This window comes from Topomyia yanbarensis, chromosome 1 (genome assembly GCF_030247195.1).
Source record: "Topomyia yanbarensis strain Yona2022 chromosome 1, ASM3024719v1, whole genome shotgun sequence".
In the NCBI taxonomy this organism is placed as follows: Eukaryota; Metazoa; Arthropoda; class Insecta; order Diptera; family Culicidae; genus Topomyia; species Topomyia yanbarensis.
This window is the reverse complement of record NC_080670.1, coordinates 102,524,832-102,545,680: the sequence shown is the minus strand read 5'-3', so window position 1 is coordinate 102,545,680 and position 20,849 is coordinate 102,524,832. Positions and strand designations below refer to the sequence as shown.

The 20,849-nt window shown below is 40.2% G+C and overlaps 1 protein-coding gene across 2 annotated transcripts in view; it reads right to left on the bottom strand.

Annotated features, from left to right (window-relative positions):
• The window catches only part of LOC131676203 (WD repeat-containing protein 20), a 349,792-nt gene that overhangs the window by 21,080 nt on the left and 307,863 nt on the right, over window positions 1-20,849 (bottom strand). The gene's annotated exons all lie outside the window — the stretch shown is intronic.

Below are 20,849 nucleotides of genomic sequence, written 5' to 3'. Positions count from 1 at the left end.
ATTTAAATATTCCAAAAACGTCTTCGCATCCCCAACAGAATTCGGTTGAAATTTTAGTCTATTGCCAAAATTTTAATCGAATGAAAAGCCCAGCGAAAATTAAAGAAAACCATCAAAAAATAATTTCATCCTCTTTTAATATAATTCTTGGAACAGAAACTAGCTGGGATGAAAGCGTAAGAAGAGAAGAAATTTTTGGAAATCAATTTAATGTATTCCGGCATGACCGTAATTTGTCTCTTTGTCAGAAAAAGTCTGGAGGAGGTGTCCTCATAGCCATAAAAGCAGACTTTCCTTTAGAATCAATAGAAACCACGAAACACATAGAATTTGAACATATATGGGCAAGCAGTAATATTCTCCTCTGTGTATTTTCCACCCGAAAATGGTCACAAAAAATCATTTGAGCTATTTTTTCAACCTGTAGAATCTACTATGTCAAACATGTAACCTGAAGTAAAACTACATATTTATGGCGACTTCAAGCAACGTAACACCAACTTCATCGTAGACATTGAAAACGAATCTATCTTACTCCCAGTCGTAGTCGAAAATGAAACACTTCAATACTTATTTGACAATATATCAGAATTTGGCCTGCACCAAATCAACCATGTAAAAAATAAACAAAATTTTAGATTTATTTATTTAGACCTCTTATTCACGAACTGCACTGAAAACTTCTGTGTTAATGCATCCTTAACTCCATTATGGAAAAATGAAGTATTTCACACAGCAATGGAATATTCAATTTTTATTCATCAAAACTCTTCCCCGAAAGACTTGGAGTATGAGGAAGTGTAGGAATACCATAAAACCGACTTCGAAGAAGTCAAACGTAGACTATGTAGAAAAAATTGGCAAACTGTATTGAGTATAGAAGGAAATGTCAACGAAGCAGTGACTAAATTCTATTTAATTGTAACGAATTTAATCACTGGATTAGTACCTGTAAAAAGAAGAAGAAGAACTCGTGGCGGTCAACAGCTTGTGTGGTTCAACCAACATCTGAAAAACCTAAAAAATAGAAAACAAAAGGCACATAAAATTTACAAGAAAGAAAATATTATTTGGATATTTGCTCCCAACTCGACATAGCCATTAACACTGCACATGAAGAATATAATCATAAAATCGAGAATGAAATCAAGACTTGTCCAAAAAAAATCTTCAATTACGTGAAAACAAAATTGAAAAGTAGCAACTTTCCATCCCAAATGCATTATGACGGACATGTAGGAAATAACAGTACAAAAATTAGCAATTTATTTGGAAAATTCTTTCAAGAAGTGTATACTTCACATTCCGAAACAGACCGCGACCGCGACTACTTTTCATTTATACCTGAATTTTCAAATGACATTTCCGTCCAAGAACTATCTGAACACGAAATTACCACTGCACTAAAAAACCTAGACGCATCAAAAGGACCTGGGCCTGACGGAATCGCCCCAATATTTTTTAAAAATCTAGCAGAAGAACTTACTCTACCATTACACCGTATTTTCAACATGTCACTGAAAAATGGAACCTTCCCAGAAATATGGAAATCATCCTTTTTAGTGCCGATTTTTAAATCAGGCACTAAATCAGACATTCGAAACCATTGAGGGATTGCCATTACCTCATGCAAACAGCATGGCTTTTATAAAGGCCGCTCAACAACATCAAACCTTATAGAATTTGTAAAATTCACTGTAAATGTAATGGACAATGGCAACCATGTGGAAACTTTCTACGCAGACTTTAGTAAAGCATTCGACCGTATTGACATACCTTTATTACTCTTCAAACTGCAAAAATATGGCATGGAAAATAAACTCTTGAAATGGCTCGAATCATATTTAACGAAACGCGAACAAACAGTTCGCTTTCAGAATATACTTTCTGAACCAATTCGTGTCACCTCTGGCGTACCCCAGGGTTCCCACTTAGACCCTTTTCTTTTTATTTTGTACGTAAATGACATTACCTTTATACTCAAATATCTTAAAGTGCTTATATATGCAGACGACATGAAACTTTTAATGGAAATAAGAAATGTCAAAGACGCTGAAGTATTCCAAAACGAAATCAACCTATTCCACACATGGTGTAGCAAAAATCTACTCCAACTTAACGTAAAGAAATGTAACACAATAACATTCAGCATAAAAACTTCAAATATTCCAATAGAAATACAGTTAGGAAACAAAATAGTAGAAAGTGCAAAATTGTTCGTGACTTAGGCGTAATCTTAGACTCCAAGTTCACATTTGTGTAACATTACAATACAATAATAAATAAAGCAAATAGTATGCTGGGCTTTATTAAACGCTTCAGCTATACCCAAGTAACCACTAAGCCGTAAAAATGGCATCAATTCGGTTCCATAGTCGCGTATAGAACAAGCCCAAGTAACCACTAAGCCGTAAAAATGGCATCAATTCGGTTCTTTAGTCGCGTATAGAACAAGGGTAACTGAGCTAATAGGCATCATATTGTACATGAGTGCTGTTCAAAAGCCACTTTTGGCGAAATATTCGGCTGATATGCACCCTACTCCCACTTTTCAATGTCAAAACAATTTGTGTAATGGATGGAAAAAAAAACAAAACGAAAATGGAGGAAAGACTGTTTTTCTCTCTTTCTATCTTTCATGGTCTATCTGCCACATGTGTTTGACTTTTTTCTATACAGCGTTTGATCCAGGCTCGAACTTCTGCTTCTAGAAGATATGGGGGATAAGTTGTTCCAGTGCGCTGGCTGATTGATCGATTTGAGCATTTGGTCATATAAATGATATTTGACGTTCTTAAATCGAACGGTTTTTGGTTCGATTGGAAGTTAATTTCACTTACCGACGAACAGAAGCATGGTTTTGGGAATATTTTATTTTTGAAATTACTTCCCTTCCTACACTAAACTTGAAAGTAATTCATCGCAGTTTCGTATCATTTTATGGCTCAAAGATTTAGTTAACTTTAATTTGTTTGTGCCAAATCTCCGAAGCCGACAAGCTTTTTCTTGAACTTACAAAGTGCACCATATCATATTTGTTTTGATTTGGACTTCATTGCTTTAGTTTAATAGAAATGTCAAGCATAAACGGCATTATAAAGGCATCGCTGACTACCGCTTACAGCTTACAACTACAGGGTTTTTAGGCTCTAAAGTATAGCTTCATATACCCATATACGGTCTATTTTAATGCTTAATGCTTGTAATGCTTATAAACATTCGAAAAGCCTGTATAAAACTTATAAACATTTGTAAAGCTGCTATGCAGCTTATAAACATTTGTAAAGCCCAAATAAAGCTTATAAACATCGGACAGCTCTTATATAGTCAATATGCTGCTTACTTTAGTGCTTACTGGTATGCTGGGTAATTTTGAAGACCCCTACACAATTAAATCATTTTTTAATATTATTTTCTATTTGATTATATTGTTTTATTTGCATTACATTTCTAATTTATTATATTGGGTGTTCAGCCACAAGTGGTGACTTTTCATCCCTATTGTTTACATGATTCAGTTAATTATTATTAAGTTATAATATGCTTTTGCAGTTAAGTATTTTTTTAGTAGGATGTTTTAAACCTACTTGTCTTCTGAATAAGGAGTTAAACAAATCTTATAAACTAACTTATAAACTATAAAGAGAGCTAATCGTTGCAATTGAAGATTGCAACGATTTTTGTCGGAAGTTGCTTATAATACTGTTCGTCATAATTTCTAATGTTTCTATGTTTGCGGGTCTGTGCAACTCATTTGTGGTCAACCAGGGAGGACACTTCAAAATCATTTTCAGAATTTTATTCTGAATCCTTTGAAGCGTTTTCTTCCTAGTAGCACAACAACTTGCCCAGATTGGCACTGCATATAGCATTGCCGGTCTAAATATTTGTTTATAAATTAATACTTTGTTCTTTAGGCAGAGCCTAGAATTCCTGTTTATAAGAGGGTATAAACATTTTATATATTTGTTGCATTTTGTTTGGATTCCTTCAATGTGATCCTTAAAAGTGAGTTTTTTATCGTAAATCAAACCCAAGTATTTAACTTGATCTGACCACGTTAAATTCAAACCATTAAATTTAATAATATGGTTATTATTTGGTTTAAGAGAAGAAGCTCTTGGCTTATGCGTAAACACAATCAATTGTGTTTTTGCCGCATTAGTGGAAATTTTCCATTTTTTCAGGTAATCATTGAAAATATTCAAGCTTCGTTGCAGTCGACTGCAGATAATACGAAGACTCCTCCCAGTGGCTGAGATGCTAGTATTATCACAGAAAAGTGACTTTTTACAGCCTGTAGGTAGATTTGGAAGATCGAAGGTATAAATGAGAGGCTGAGAGTAAGAGTGGGTTAAAATTTTGTTCATAGCAAAAGTGGGTTAAAATATTCTGTTAGATCAGAAATGGTATAGTCATCACACCTCAGGCAAAAGTGGATCAAATATTAATTCGCGCAAAAATGGTTCGACAAAATTTTCAGGGCAAGACTGGTATAGAATATTAACCCATTTTTGCGCTAAGAAAAGAATCAGAATTTTCTTATTCGGACTTGTGGGAAATGAAATTTTATTAAATTTTTTGATGCCATAGAAATCGAGTAAGGATCCGTATAGGTCAATAGGCATCGGAAATTGACGATTGCCGCCATTTTGAAATCCAAGATGGCGACTTCCGGTTCCCACAAAGTAGTGAGAACCACCATCAATATGGGTGTCATTTGAAAGGGGATGGTGAGCAGACATCGAAAATTGACCTTCATCGCCATTTTGAAATCCAAGATGGCTACTTCCGGTTACCATAAAATAGGGAGAACCATCATCAATATGGGTGTCATTTGAAAGAGGATGATCAGCAGATACCGAAAATTGACCATTTCCGCCATTTTGAAATCCAAGATGACGACTTCCTGTTACCACAAAATAGTGAGAACCACCATCAATATGGGTGTCATTTGAAAGAGGATGATCAGCAGACACCGAAAATTGACCATTTCCGCCATTTTGAAATCCAAGATGGCGACTTCCTGTTACCACAAAATAGTGAGAACCACCATCAATATGGGTGTCATTTGAAAGGGGATGGTGAGCAGACACCGAAAATTGACCACCACCGCCATTTTGAAATCTAAGATGGCGACTTCCGGTTACCACAAAATAGTGAGAACCACCATCAATATGGGTGTCATTTGAAAGAGGATGATCAGCAGACACCGAAAATTGACCATTACCGCAATTTTGAATTCCAAGATGGCGACTTCCGGTTACTACAAAATAGTGAGAACCACCATCAATATGGGTGTCATTTGAAAGGGGATGGTGAGCAGACATCGAAAATTGACCTTCACCGCCATTTTGAAATCCAAGATGGCGACTTCCGGTTACCATAAAATAGTGAGAACCACCATCAATATGGGTGTCATTTGAAAGAGGATGATCAGCAGACACCGAAAATTGACCATTTCCGCCATTTTAAAATCCAAGATGGCGACTTCCTGTTACCACAAAATAGTGAGAACCACCATCAATATGGGTGTCATTTGAAAGGGGATGGTGAGCAGACACCGAAAATTGACCACCACCGCCATTTTGAAATCTAAGATGGCGACTTCCGGTTACCACAAAATAGTGAGAACCACCATCAATATGGGTGTCATTTGAAAGAGGATGATCAGCAGACACCGAAAATTGACCTTCACCGCCATTTTGAAATCCAAGATGGCGACTTCCGGTTACCATAAAATAGTGAGAACCACCATCAATATGGGTGTCATTTGAAAGAGGATGATCAGCAGACACCGAAAATTGACCATTTCCGCCATTTTGAAATCCAAGATGGCGACTTCCTGTTACCACAAAATAGTGAGAACCACCATCAATATGGGTGTCATTTGAAAGGGGTTGGTGAGCAGACACCGAAAATTGACCACCACCGCCATTTTGAAATCTAAGATGGCGACTTCCGGTTACCACAAAATAGTGAGAACCACCATCAATATGGGTGTCATTTGAAAGAGGATGATCAGCAGACACCGAAAATTGACCATTACCGCAATTTTGAATTCCAAGATGGCGACTTCCGGTTACTACAAAATAGTGAGAACCACCATCAATATGGGTGTCATTTGAAAGGGGATGGTGAGCAGACATCGAAAATTGACCTTCACCGCCATTTTGAAATCCAAGATGGCGACTTCCGGTTACCATAAAATAGTGAGAACCACCATCAATATGGGTGTCATTTGAAAGAGGATGATCAGCAGACACCGAAAATTGACCATTTCCGCCATTTTGAAATCCAAGATGGCGACTTCCTGTTACCACAAAATAGTGAGAACCACCATCAATATGGGTGTCATTTGAAAGGGGATGGTGAGCAGACACCGAAAATTGACCACCACCGCCATTTTGAAATCTAAGATGGCGACTTCCGGTTACCACAAAATAGTGAGAACCACCATCAATATGGGTGTCATTTGAAAGAGGATGATCAGCAGACACCGAAAATTGACCTTCACCGCCATTTTGAAATCCAAGATGGCGACTTCCGGTTACCATAAAATAGTGAGAACCACCATCAATATGGGTGTCATTTGAAAGAGGATGATCAGCAGACACCGAAAATTGACCATTTCCGCCATTTTGAAATCCAAGATGGCGACTTCCTGTTACCACAAAATAGTGAGAACCACCATCAATATGGGTGTCATTTGAAAGGGGATGGTGAGCAGACACCGAAAATTGACCACCACCGCCATTTTGAAATCCAAGATGGCGACTTCCGGTTACCACAAAATAGTGAGAACCACCATCAATATGGGTGTCATTTGATGGTGAGCAGACACCGAAAATTGACCACCACCGCCATTTTGAAATCTAAGATGGCGACTTCCGGTTACCACAAAATAGTGAGAACCACCATCAATATGGGTGTCATTTGAAAGAGGATGATCAGCAGACACCGAAAATTGACCATTACCGCAATTTTGAATTCCAAGATGGCGACTTCCGGTTACTACAAAATAGTGAGTACCACCATCAATATGGGTGTCATTTGAAAGGGGATGGTGAGCAGACATCGAAAATTGACCTTCACCGCCATTTTGAAATCCAAGATGGCGACTTCCGGTTACCACAAAATAGTGAGAACCACCATCAATATGGGTGTCATTTGAAAGAGGATGATCAGCAGACACCGAAAATTGACCATTTCCGCCATTTTGAAATCCAAGATGGCGACTTCCTGTTACCACAAAATAGTGAGAACCACCATCAATATGGGTGTCATTTGAAAGGGGATGGTGAGCAGACACCGAAAATTGACCACCACCGCCATTTTGAAATCTAAGATGGCGACTTCCGGTTACCACAAAATAGTGAGAACCACCATCAATATGGGTGTCATTTGAAAGAGGATGATCAGCAGACACCGAAAATTGACCATTACCGCCATTTTGAATTCCAAGATGGCGACTTCCGGTTACCACAAAATAGTGAGAACCACCATCAATATGGGTGTCATTTGAAAGGGAATGGTGAGCAGACATCGAAAATTGACTTTCACCGCCATTTTGAAATCCAAGATGGCGACTTCCGGTTACCACAAAATAGTGAGAACCACCATCAATATGGGTGTCGTTTGCAAGGGAATGGAGAGCAGACACCGAAAATTGACCTTCACCGCCATTTTGAAATCCAAGATGGCGACTTCCGGTTACCACAAAATAGTGAGAACCACCATCAGTATGGGTGTCATTTCATACACCTTTAAAATTTGAAGATCCAAGGAATATTAATAAACCCAAAAATGGATTGAAGTGAACCAAAAGCAATTTTATTGAAAATTAGCATTTTTTTCGCTTTTTTCCTCATATAACCTATTTTAAAACCACTAAAATTAATATGGAAGTGCATATATAATATTTTTATTGATGCGAGAAACAAATCACAAAATTTTAATTTCGCGCGGGTCGATCATTCTTATCCAGGGGGTGGCATCCGTATGTTGATGTACAGACGTTGACAGTATCCAACATATAGTGGGCCCGGTCGCTTCTAGGCTCATATCTCCCATGCTCTTGCGCTTCTAGGCTCATCCCTCCCATGCTCTTACATTGGGTTGTTTTATCTTTATTGTCTTCATGCCTCATCCACGAAGCATGAAGTGTGTGGTGCTGCATCCATGATGACTCCACCACCCTTGACGTGAGAGTGTCTTGGAATGCTCGAGTCGAATAAATGGTAGTTAAACTGAATCGGATAGCGTTTCCGAGTGAACGAAACGATTGAGCATTTACTCGGATGTAAAACCATTCTGTTTAGGTCACACCACGTACTAAAGCTCTCCAGTTCACTCTGAAAAAACTCGGAATCGGTTTTATCCCGTATTTGTCGAAAAATTTTCATATCATGGGCGAAAGAAAGGCGGGGTCCTTGTAATTTAATATTGATGTCATTAAAGTAGAGGAGGAAAATTAATGGACCGAGATGGCTACCTATTGAGATGCCGGATGTAGTGAAGAATGGTGCATATAGGCAGTCCTTAATGCTGATTTGGAATTGCCTTCCATCGAGGAACCAACGCAGAAGTTGTCCATGAATACCGAGTTTGTCCAGCTTCGCTATTGCGACATCATGGTTGATTTTGTCGAAGGCCGAACCGATCCATGTGAACAGCATCGGTTCGCAATCCGTCAGTAAATCCATCGAGTACATATGTTGTAAACGAGAGCAGGTTGGTCGTTGTCGATCATTTAGGCATAAAACCGTGTTGTTGCAATGTAATGTTTGCAGTGAAAGAAAATCGGATCTAAAACGGCTACTACTGAACACCCCCTTTCAAACGGTACCCATGTTTATGATGGTTCTCACTATTTTCTGGTAACCGGAAGTGACCATATTGGATTTCAAAATAGCCTAATTGTCGATTTCCGATGTCTACTGACCACCCCTTTCAAATGACACCCATATTGATGGTGGTTCTGACTATTTTGTGATAACCGGAAGTCGCCATCTTGGATTTTAAAATGGCGGTGATGGTGAATTTTTAGTGTTTGCTGACCATCCCCTATAAAATGACACCCATATTGATGGTGGTTCTCACTATATTATGGTAACCGGAAGTCGCCATCTTGGATTTCAAAATGGCGGTAATGATCAATTTTCGGTGTCTGCTGATCATCCTCTTTCAAATGACACCCATATTGATGGTGGTTCTCACTATTTTGTGGTAACCGGAAGTCGCCATCTTGGATTTCAAAATGGCGGTGAAGGTCAATTTTCATTGTCTGCTCACCATCCCCTTTCAAATGACACCCATATTGATGGTGGTTCTCACTATTTTGTGGTAACCGGAAGTCGCCATCTTGGATTTCAAAATGGCGGTGAAGGTCAATTTTCGATGTCTGCTCACCATCCCCTTTCAAATGACACTCATATTGATGGTGGTTCTCACTATTTTGTGGTAACCGGAAGTCGCCATCTTGGATTCCAAAATGGCGGTAATGGTCAATTTTCGGTGTCTGCTCACCATCCCCTTTCAAATGACACTCATATTGATGGTGGTTCTCACTATTTTGTGGTAACCGGAGGTCGCCATCTTGGATTCCAAAATGGCGGTAATGGTCAATTTTCGGTGTCTGCTCACCATCCCCTTTCAAATGACACCCATATTGATGGTGCTTCTCACTATTTTGTGGTAACCGGAAGTCGCTATCTTGGAATTCAAAATGGCGGTAATGGTCAATTTTCGATGTCTGCTCACCATTCAAATGACACCCATATTGATGGTGGTTCTCACTATTTTGTGGTAACCGGAAGTCGCCATCTTGGATTTCAAAATGGCGGTAATGGTCAATTTTCGGTGTCTGCTCACCATCTCCTTTCAAATGACACCCATATTGATGGTGGTTCTCACTATTTTGTGGTAACCGGAAGTCGCCATCTTGGATTCCAAAATGGCGGTAATGGTCAATTTTCGGTGTCTGCTCACCATCTCCTTTCAAATGACACCCATATTGATGGTGGTTCTCACTATTTTGTGGTAACCGGAAGTCGCCATCTTGGATTTCAAAATGGCGGTAATGGTCAATTTTCGGCGTCTGCTCACCATCTCCTTTCAAATGACACCCATATTGATGGTGGTTCTCACTATTTTGTGGTAACCGGAAGTCGCCATCTTGGATTTCAAAATGGCGGTAATGGTCAACTTTCGGTGTCTGCTCACCATCTCCTTTCAAATGACACCAATATTGATGGTGGTTCTCACTATTTTGTGGTAACCGGAAGTCGCCATCTTGGATTTCAAAATGGTGGTGGTGGTCAATTTTCGGTGGCTGCTCACCATCTCCTTTCAAATGACACCCATATTGATGGTGGTTCTCACTATTTTGTGGTAACCGGAAGTCGCCATCTTGGATTTCAAAATGGCGGTGGTGGTCAATTTTCGGTGTCTGCTCACCATCCCCTTTCAAATGACACTCATATTGATGGTGGTTCTCACTATTTTGTGGTAACCGGAAGTCGCCATCTTGGATTTCAAAATGGCGGTGGTGGTTAATTTTCGGTGTCTGCTCACCATCTCCTTTCAAATGACACCAATATTGATGGTGGTTCTCACTATTTTGTGGTAACCGGAAGTAGCCATCTTGGATTTCAAAATGGTGGTGGTGGTCAATTTTCGGTGGCTGCTCACCATCTCCTTTCAAATGACACCAATATTGATGGTGGTTCTCACTATTTTGTGGTAACCGGAAGTCGCCATCTTGGATTTCAAAATGGCGGTGGTGGTCAATTTTCGGTGTCTGCTCACCATCTCCTTTCAAATGACACCAATATTGATGGTGGTTCTCACTATTTTGTGGTAACCGGAAGTCGCCATCTTGGATTTCAAAATGGCGGTGGTGGTCAATTTTCGGTGTCTGCTCACCATCTCCTTTCAAATGACACCAATATTGATGGTGGTTCTCACTATTTTGTGGTAACCGGAAGTCGTTATCTTGGATTTCAAAATGGCGGTGGTGGTCAATTTTCGGTGTCTGCTCTACATCCCCTTTCAAATGACACCCATATTGATGGTGGTTCTCACTATTTTGTGGTAACGGAAGTCGCCATCTTGGAATTCAAAATGGCGTAATTATCGATTTCCCATATCTACTAACCACCTCCTTTCAAATGATACCCATATTGATGATGGTTTTCTCTGATTGGTGATAAATCATTTTTGAAAACATTCTTAGAATAAAAATGGAATATATATCCTCTCAGGGCAAAAGTGGTATATCTTTTTAACCCACTTTTGCGATAAGGTTTTTTTATCCCATTTCTGCTCTGACTGGTACTTAAACCGGTTTTGCTCTAAATAAAACGTATACCGCTTTTGCTCGCAGCGAATTTTTAACCCACTCTCGCTCTCAGCCTCTCAAATATTGTATAGTATTGGTGCGACGCTTGATCCTTGAGGGACGCCTGCTTTAACGGGTAGCTATTAGATTTACAATTCTGATAAGAAACCTGTAGGGTACGGTTAGTAAGATAATTTTTAATTATCTTTATTATGTAAATTGGAAAATTGAAATCCCACATTTTGGCAATTAAACCTTTGTGCCAAACACTGTCGAAAGCTTTTTCGATGTCTAGAAGAGCAACTCCAGTGGAATAGCCCTCTGAGATATTTGCCTTTATCATGTTAGTTACTCTTACAAGTTGATGAGTAGTTGAATGTCTAATACGAAATCCAAACTGCTCAGGAAGAAAAATAGAATTCTCATTGATATGTGACATCATTCTAGTTAGGATGATTTTTTCAAATAATTTACTAATAGAAGAGAGTAAGCTAAATGATCGATAGCTAGATGCTTCTGCTGGGTTATCTGGCTTCAAAATAGGAATAATCGTGGCATTTTTCCATCTTTCAGGGAAGTATGCTAATTCAAAACATTTGTTGAATATTTTGACCAAGTTTGTCTTGGTGATTTCGGGAAGGTTTTTAAGAAGAATGTTGAAAATTCCATCATAGCCTGGAGCTTTCATATTTTTTAACTTTTTCATGATGGATTTGATCTCATCATAGTTTGTTTCAACAATATCCGTCTAGAGAAAATACTTGATTTGAAACGTTTTCATATTTTTGTAAGACTTCGGTATCAAAAGGACTCACAACGTTGAGATTAAAATTATGGACGCTTTCAAACTGCTGAGCAAGTTTTTGAGCTTTTTCTTCGTTTGTAAGAAGTATGTGGTCACCTTCCTTCAAAGCTGGAAATGGTTTCTGAGGTTTCTTAAGAACCTTAGAAAGTGTCCAGAAAGGTTTAGAATTTGGCTTGATTTGTTCAACCTCTTTCGCGAGATTTTCATTTCTTAAGAGTGTGAATCTATGCTTAATTTCCTTTTGTAGATCCTGATAAATACATTTCATAGCAAGATCACGAGAACGTTGATATTAACGTCTTCGAACATTCTTCAAGCGAATCAGAAGTTGAAGATCGTCGTCAATAATAGGAGTATTAAATTTTTTCTGTGTTGTTGGTACTGATGAATTTCTAGCATCAACTATAGATATACTTAAATTTTGTAATGCCGTATCAATGTCAGCTTTATTTTGTAAATCAAGGTCATGATTAAAAATATTCTGAATATAAGTTTTGTGCCTTTCCCAATTCGCTTTGTGATAATTGAACACTAAGCTAATGGGATTGGAAACAGCTTCTTGAGAAAGTGAAAAAGTTACTGGAAGATGATCAGAATCAAAGTCAGCGTGTGTAATCAATTCGCTACAAAGGTGACTTTGATCTGTCAAAACCAGATCAATTTTTGATGGATTCCTTACAGACGAATAGCATGTAGGACCATCCGGGAACAAAACTGAATAATAACCAGCAGAACAATCATTAAAAAGTGGTTTACCGTTGGAATTGCTTTGAGCATTATTCCAGGCTCGGTGTTTGGCGTTAAAATCACCGTCGACCGATTTCTTGTAAGTTTTTGTAAGTCTCCTTTCAATAAATTCATTTGCTCGCCAGTGCACTGAAAAGGCAAATAGGCTGCAGCAATAAAATGATACCAAGATCAGTTTCAACTTCGATACCCAAACTCTCGATCACCTTGGTGTCAAGAGAAACCGAGCGATTAACCGCTATTGCGATTCCTCCGCCAAATCCAACAATTCGATCAATCGATGAATAACAAAATTAGAGTTACTCTTCAATTTAATATTTGGTTTTAAAAAAGTTTCGGTCACAACAGCTATATGCACATTATGTTTCCTTAAGAAGTTGAAAAAGTTTTTAATGAACGAGCATTCCAATTTAATAAATTTAAATGATCATTATTATTATTAAACTTTAATTTATTTTCCTCTTCTATCGTATAAAGCACGTTGTATGCTCATTAACATACAAACACTCAAAGAACGCCGCGAATTTGCCATGCTTTGCTTTATCAACGACATTATTTCTCAACGTGTACAATCCGCATCATTACTCTCTCAAATCATATTTTATGTAGGGGAGCCCGGGGCTAGTTGGCGGTTGGGGTAAGTTGGCGGAATCCCTTTTTCTCTGTTTCTATTAGACATATAGCGCTTTCTCTTCTTGTGTACCTCAAGTTATGTGAAACCCGTTATCCAATGTGGTTTTGTTGCAAAACAATTTGTTTGGTGGAAGTTGTGGGTGATATTGTGTTTTCGAGCATACCAAGTAAATTTTCAAAATTTTAAATACTTTGCGTTATTTAGCGTGATTTTCAAACTATTTCCTGAATGATTATATTTTTCGATAGCGCGTGAAAAGAGCTTTCAGTATCCATATAGATATTACAACTATCCACAAACAAAAGTTATTTTTTAAATAGTTTTTAATAAAACATGCGGTTGGGGTAAGTTGGCGGTGCTGCACGCGGGGCAAGTTGGCGGTACTATTTGCAGTGCAAAAATGTCATCAAAAAAATTTATTTCTAGAATTCACTCCAAAGTAAGAAAATCTTTTTCTTGTGTATCTCGCCAATGGAGGAGACATTTATTCTGGCCAATTGAATGAAGAATTTCGAAAATTTGCTTTTGAATAGGGGGTATGCGTCAAAGTCAAAATGCCGGGGTATTGAAACTGAAATATAATAGCAAATGTCGGTTAATATACAGTTTTCTCGAAAAGATATTCAGCACGTTACAAAAGGACCCTTGAAGTAATTGAATTTCCATTTGATTGCTTAGTTTTTGGCGTATCACCACATACCGCCAACTTACCCCGGGGCCGGGGTAAGTTGGCGGGTTTTCCGCGTCACATATTTTTGTCTCTAAAAATGGAGACAATACATCAAACACATTCGTTTTCGAGCTCTCCATCGAGACAGAGGTTGTTTTTTCTAGTCCGTAGTGCTGTGTGAGGCGATAAAGAATAGTGTTAATTCGCATTCAAGGTTATTTTGCCAGTTCGGTTCGGTCCTCAGTCTTTTGTTCGCGTTGAGGATTAAACAATAGCCAGCTGTATAAGCTGGATCGGTTCGTCGTTGGACACCAGTTTGAAGCTAAGTGGTTTTTGTCTTTTGTAACACATTTATTGCTTTCTTCCGTCTGCGCGGGCGCTGACCCCGTGCGTTGACGTTTTCTATGATTCCCTCTCCGGATGGTCAAATGGAAGTTGAATCGGGCTAACTTCTAAGGCTCCCCCCGGCCCAAATGCTATCCAGAACTCTCAACTGGTCCGTTTGTGGTCTTCTTTCGGCCCAAGACTAAATCACTGAATCTTCTTCAGATTTCTAGAGACCTGACGGAACGGTTCTCGGCTGTGACCGAAATTTCAAAGATCCGCTCGGACAAGATAAGGGTGTTGCTAGCCAACTCAAAGCAGGCAAACGATATTGGTTGCTGTGAGCACTTTACGCGGAATTACAACGTGTATATTCCAGCTATAAAAGTAGAATCCGAAGGCGTCGTAACCGATGAGAGTTTGACGTGCGAGGATCTGCTGAAGTACGGGGTTGGCCGTTTCAGAGACCGCTTACTTCAGCCAGTGAAAATACTTGAGTGCAAACGTTTGCACTCAGTAGTAGTTGCGGGGGATGGTTCAAAAACATAACCCCAGTCAAACTCTTATCGGGTGACCTTCGCTGGTACCGCTTTGCCAAATTTCGTCCTCTTGCACAAGGTTCGTCTGCCTGTGCGTCTGTTTGTACCGCGGGTCATGAATTGCACAAAGTGTAAAGTGGGTCACACAGCCACCCATTGTAGCAATAAGGCCCGCTGTGGAAAATTCGGGGAGAATCATCTAGATGATTCGTGCAGTAAACAAGCCGAAAAGTGTCCTTACTGTGCGGAGAGTCTGCATGATATCTCGGCATGTCCCGCTTACAAACTACGCGGGGATAAACTGAAACGTTCCCTTGCGGGACGATCCAAACATTCTTTCGCAGAAATGTCAAAGCATGCTACGTCACCATCCTCAGCAAACATCTATACTCACTTGCCTCCTGACGAGGGCGAGGCTGGTAACCCACAAGAGGGAACATCTACTAGGGTGCCTAGAATTTATAGGAAGAGGAGGAACATTTCCTCTCGTAAAGTTCCTTGTAAAGGCCAGAAGGTGTCCCTTGACGGGGCTCCGAAAGTGACATCTATTGGAAGTGTTGCAACCAAACCAAAGCAATTAGCTCCTGGTCTCGGAGGATTAAGCTCAGAGAAGGAGTTCCCAGCACTTCCAGGAACATCAAAAATCCCAAGTGTTCCTTTGTTTCAGTTCGAGAGTAATCACAGCACTGGAATTATGAAACTCTCGGACATAGTGGACTAGATAATAAAAACTTTCAATATTACTGATCCTATTAAAAGTCTTATGTTAGCTTTTCTCTCTACAGTGAGAACATTTTTGAAGCAGTTGACTGCTAAATGGCTCCTCCTCTCAGCGATTGTATCCTTCGATGGCTAACTCATCGAACGAGGTCACGGATTTGATCACTGTTCTACAGTGGAATTGCAGAAGTATCATCCCGAAAGTCGATTCCTTCAAAATTTTAATAAATAATTTGAGTTGCGATGCATTTGCATTATGTTAAACTTGGTTAACTTCCGACATAGATCTCAACTTCCACGACTTTAATATTATTCGCCTGGATCGAGACACCCCCTATGGAGGAGTGCTTTTGGGGATCAAAAAGTGCTATTCCTTCTACAGAATTAACCTTCCCTCGATAACAGGTATTGAAGTTGTCGCTTGTCAAGTAACAACCAAAGGCAAAAGCCTTTGTATAGCTTCCATATATATTCCCCCCAACACCGCGGTCGGGCACCGACGGCTACAAGACATCCTAGAATCCCTGCCAGCACTGCGACTAGTTTTAGGAGACTTTAACTCTCACGTTACAGCATGGGGTTGTCTCTATTATGATAACCGGTCTTCCTTAATTCAGGATCTTTGCGATAACTTCAATTTGACAATTTTAAACACGGGTGAAATGACACGGATTCCTGCTCCTCCAGCGCGCCCGAGCGCCTTAGACTTGTCCCTTTGCTCAACATCGCTGCGGTTAAATTGCACGTGGAAGGTAATTCCTGATCCCCACGGCAGCGACCATCTGCCGATTGTAGTCTCAATCAATAACGGTTCAAGGCCATTGAAATCAATCAATATTTCGTATGACCTCACACGAAATATCGATTGGAAGAGCTATGCTGCCGCGATATCCGACAACATCGAATCTACCCAAGAACTTCCTACGGAGGAAGAGTACAGCTTTTTGGCTGGCTTGATTCTCGACAGCGCGAATCAAGCTCAGACTAAGCCAGTACCCGGCGCGAACATAAAAAAACGCTCTCCTAATCCGTGGTGGGACAAAGAGTGCTCAGACGTGTACGCGAAGAAGGCCGCCGCGTATAAGACCTTCCGGGACGACGGGTTACCCGCTAGCTATCGACAATATGCGACGTTAGAAACGCGAATGAAGAGTTTGATGAAAGCCAAGAAACGTAGTTACTGGCGCCGGTTCGTTGACGGACTAACGAGAGAAACATCGATGAGCACTCTTTGGGGCACGGCCCGGCGTTTGCGAAACCGAAACAGTACTAACGAGAGTGCAGAATATTCAAACCGTTGGATATTCGATTTCGCCAAGAAGGTTTGTCCGGATTCCGCCCCGGCACAGAAGATTTACCGCGCCGCGTCTCCTCACGATAGCGCGGACGAAACACCTTTTTCGATGGTGGAGTTCTCACTTGCTCTCTTGTCGTGTAACAATAAAGCTCCGGGGCCAGACAGAATCAAATTCAACTTGTTGAAGAATCTGCCTGAATCTGCCAAGAGACGCTTGTTGAATTTATTTAATAAGTTTCTCGAGGCTAACATTGTCCCACTCGATTGGAGACAAGTGAAGGTCATCGCCATCCAAAAACCAGGAAAACCAGCCTCCGACCACAATTCGTACCGTCCGATCGCAATGCTATCCTGTATCCGGAAGTTGTTCGAGAAAATGATCCTATCCCGCCTCGACAATTGGGTCGAAGCAAATGGCTTACTGTCAGATACACAATTTGGCTTTCGCAAAGGCAAAGGGACGAACGATTGTCTTGCGTTGCTCTCAACTGAAATTCAAATGGTCTATGCTAGCAAAGAGCAGATGGCATCAGTGTTCCTAGATATTAAGGGGGCTTTTGATTCAGTCTCGATCAACATTCTTTCAGAGAAGCTGCACCAGCATGGTCTTTCAGCGACTTTAAACAACTTTTTACTAAACTTGTTGTCGGAAAAGCACATGCATTTTTCGTATGGTGACTTATCGACATCACGATATAGCTACATGGGCCTTCCCCAGGGCTCATGTCTAAGCCCCCTGTTATACAATTTCTACGTCAACGACATTGATGAATGTCTTGACAATTCCTGCACGTTAAGGCAACTTGCAGACGATGGCGTGGTGTCTGTTACGGGACCCAAAACTGTCGATCTACAAGGACCATTACAGAATACCTTGGACAATTTGTCTGCTTGGGCTATTAAGCTGGGTATCGAATTCTTCACGGAGAAAACTGAGCTAGTTGTATTTTCAAGGAAGCGTGAACCAGCACAACTACAGCTTCTATTAATGGGTCAAACTATCGCTCAGGTCTTCACAGTAAAATATCTAGGGGTCTGGTTCGACTCGAAAGGTACTTGGGGATGCCATATTCGGTATCTGAAACAGAAATGCCAGCAAAGGATCAACTTTCTTCGTACAATAACCGGAACATGGTGGGGTGCCCACCCAGGAGACCTAATCAGGTTGTATCAAACAACGATACTGGCGGTAATGGAATACGGATGCTTCTGCTTTCGCTCCGCCGCGAACATACATTTCATCAAACTCGAAAGAATTCAGTATCGTTGTTTGCGTATCGCCTTAGGGTGCATGCAGTCGACCCATACGATGAGTCTCGAAGTGCTGTCGGGCGTTCTCCCGTTGAAAAATCGATTTTGGGAACTCTCATATCGATTGCTCATTCGATGCGATATCTTGAACCCGGTCGTGATTGAAAATTTCGAAAGGCTTGTTGAGCTCAATTCTCAGACCCGTTTCATGTCCCTGTACTTTGACTACATGGCGCAGAATATTAACCCTTCTTCTTACAATCCCAACCGTGTGCATTTCATAAATACTTCTGAATCTACTGTTTTCTTCGACACATCCATGAAAGACGAGATTAGTGGAATTCCGGACCACACGCCCACAAGTGGTTCCGAACATTTTTTATAATAAATTCCGAGAAGTCGACTGTTCTAAGATGTTTTATACTGACGGATCAAACCTCGATGGGTCCACTGGCTTCGGTATTTTCAATCAAAAGTTCACCGCCTCCTACAAACTCAGTGACCCTGCTTCAGTTTACGCCGCAGAACTAGCTGCCATTCAGTATACCCTTGGAGTCATTGAAACATTACCCGCAGGCCATTACTTCATCGTTTCGGATAGCCTCAGTTCCATTGACGCTATTCGCTCGATGAAACATGGAAAGCACTCCTCGTATTTTTTGGGGAAAATACGGGAGCTACTGAGTGCTTTATCTGACAACTCTTTCCAGATTACCTTGGTATGGGTCCCTTCTCATTGCTCCATTCCGGGCAATGAGAAGGCAGACTCCTTAGCTAAGGTGGGTGCCTTAGAAGGAGACGTTAACGAAAGACCAATTTGCTTCAGCGAATTTTTCAGTATTACTCATCAGAGAACCCTCGAAAGTTGGCAAATTTCGTGGAGCAGTGGGGAGCTGGGAAGGTGGCTACATTCGATAATCCCTAAGGTATCGACGAAACCTTGGTTCAAGAGGATGGATGTGGGTCGTGACTTCATTCGTGTGATGTCCCGACTCATGGCAAACCATTACACGCTGGATGCACATCTCCGGCCTATTGGGCTCGTGGATAGTGGTATCTGCGCTTGTGGCGACGGCTATCACGACATCGAGCACATTGTCTGGGCGTGCACCGAGTACAGTTCCGCCAGGACCAACCAACGTCCCGGTTCGAGATGTGCTGGCAAGCCGCGATGTCCTCTATATGTCCCTTATATACACCTTTGTGAAAACCATCAATATACAAGTCTAACTGCCCCTTCTTATTTTCCTTATCATTCTCAGAACCCTCTTCCACCTGTATCAAAGCATCTGTATCGAATGAGCCAACAAACACGGGACCTACGGCACGAACATAACACGCTTAACTCGAAATGTAGCCGATCCACATCTGAGCCGTACTACGAAATCGTCTGGAAAAAGATGGCAATCTTGAGGAGGACCACCCGGCGTCCCAGTACATGATTCCCCTGATGAAGGCCACCCGAGTTTGTAATCCATCCGTTGATCTCACGATGCCTGAAACTGAAATAATTTTCTCTCCCTGCCATCTTTGTCTACCCTCCCTCCCCTGACTCTTATACCCAGAAGTAACACCCCTACCCCCCCCCTAATATCATCACGAAGCATTTAGCTCTTCTTGTCTCTTCTAGTTTTAACTATTATATTATATAATCTCGTTGAAAATGCCTAACTCTACTAACCACAAAAATAACTATAATTACGAATCTTTACAAAATTCAATCATGCCCTCTACCCGATCAGAAAACCATATCAAAAATATATCAAAATTATTGCTCGATTTGATATTTATATCATATGATCATATAATTTTGATATATGTCGCTTGGAACAAATTATAAAAAAAAATTAAATTATATCATGTTTTGATTTGTCAATAATGATATATAATATATCATATTTATATCAAACATATCTTTTCAACATAGTAAGAACAACAAAATAATATCTTTCCAAGACAGTTTTACGAAGCTCTAATGATGCCATTAGAGATGAATCCTCCCAAGTACTGGCTCCAAATCGCATTACTGGTAGTCTTGTCTTGTCATAGGTTGGAATGTAAATTTATAAGAGAATGTACATTTGTAAAGTTACTCGCTGATTACAGAACACAACAGAGAAAATGTTCCGCTGTAGGCCCACGAAGCAGCAAGTAGCTTTAGAGATTTGATTAGACCGGTTTCGGCATACGACAAGCCAAAAGAGCAGCACTCTGTAAACCCTGAAGAGGAATGGAAGCTAAATGTATATAAATTGCAGGCAAGCTATTAAAGAAGAGTATAAAAGACTGGAACATGCGAAAGAATAGGAATAAGCATTTTGAATATACTAAGGATGTAAAGCGCAAAACAGGAACGCCCCAGAAAAAAATTAATAAATTATAAAAGTACGCTGAACTAACTGCGAGTTCTAAGTTAGAACAACTTTCAACAAGTAGCTGCGACGGTAATAATAATAATCAAATTAGTAACACAACGAAATTAAATGCAAATTGTACTAATGAGAATTATTTTTAACAAGAA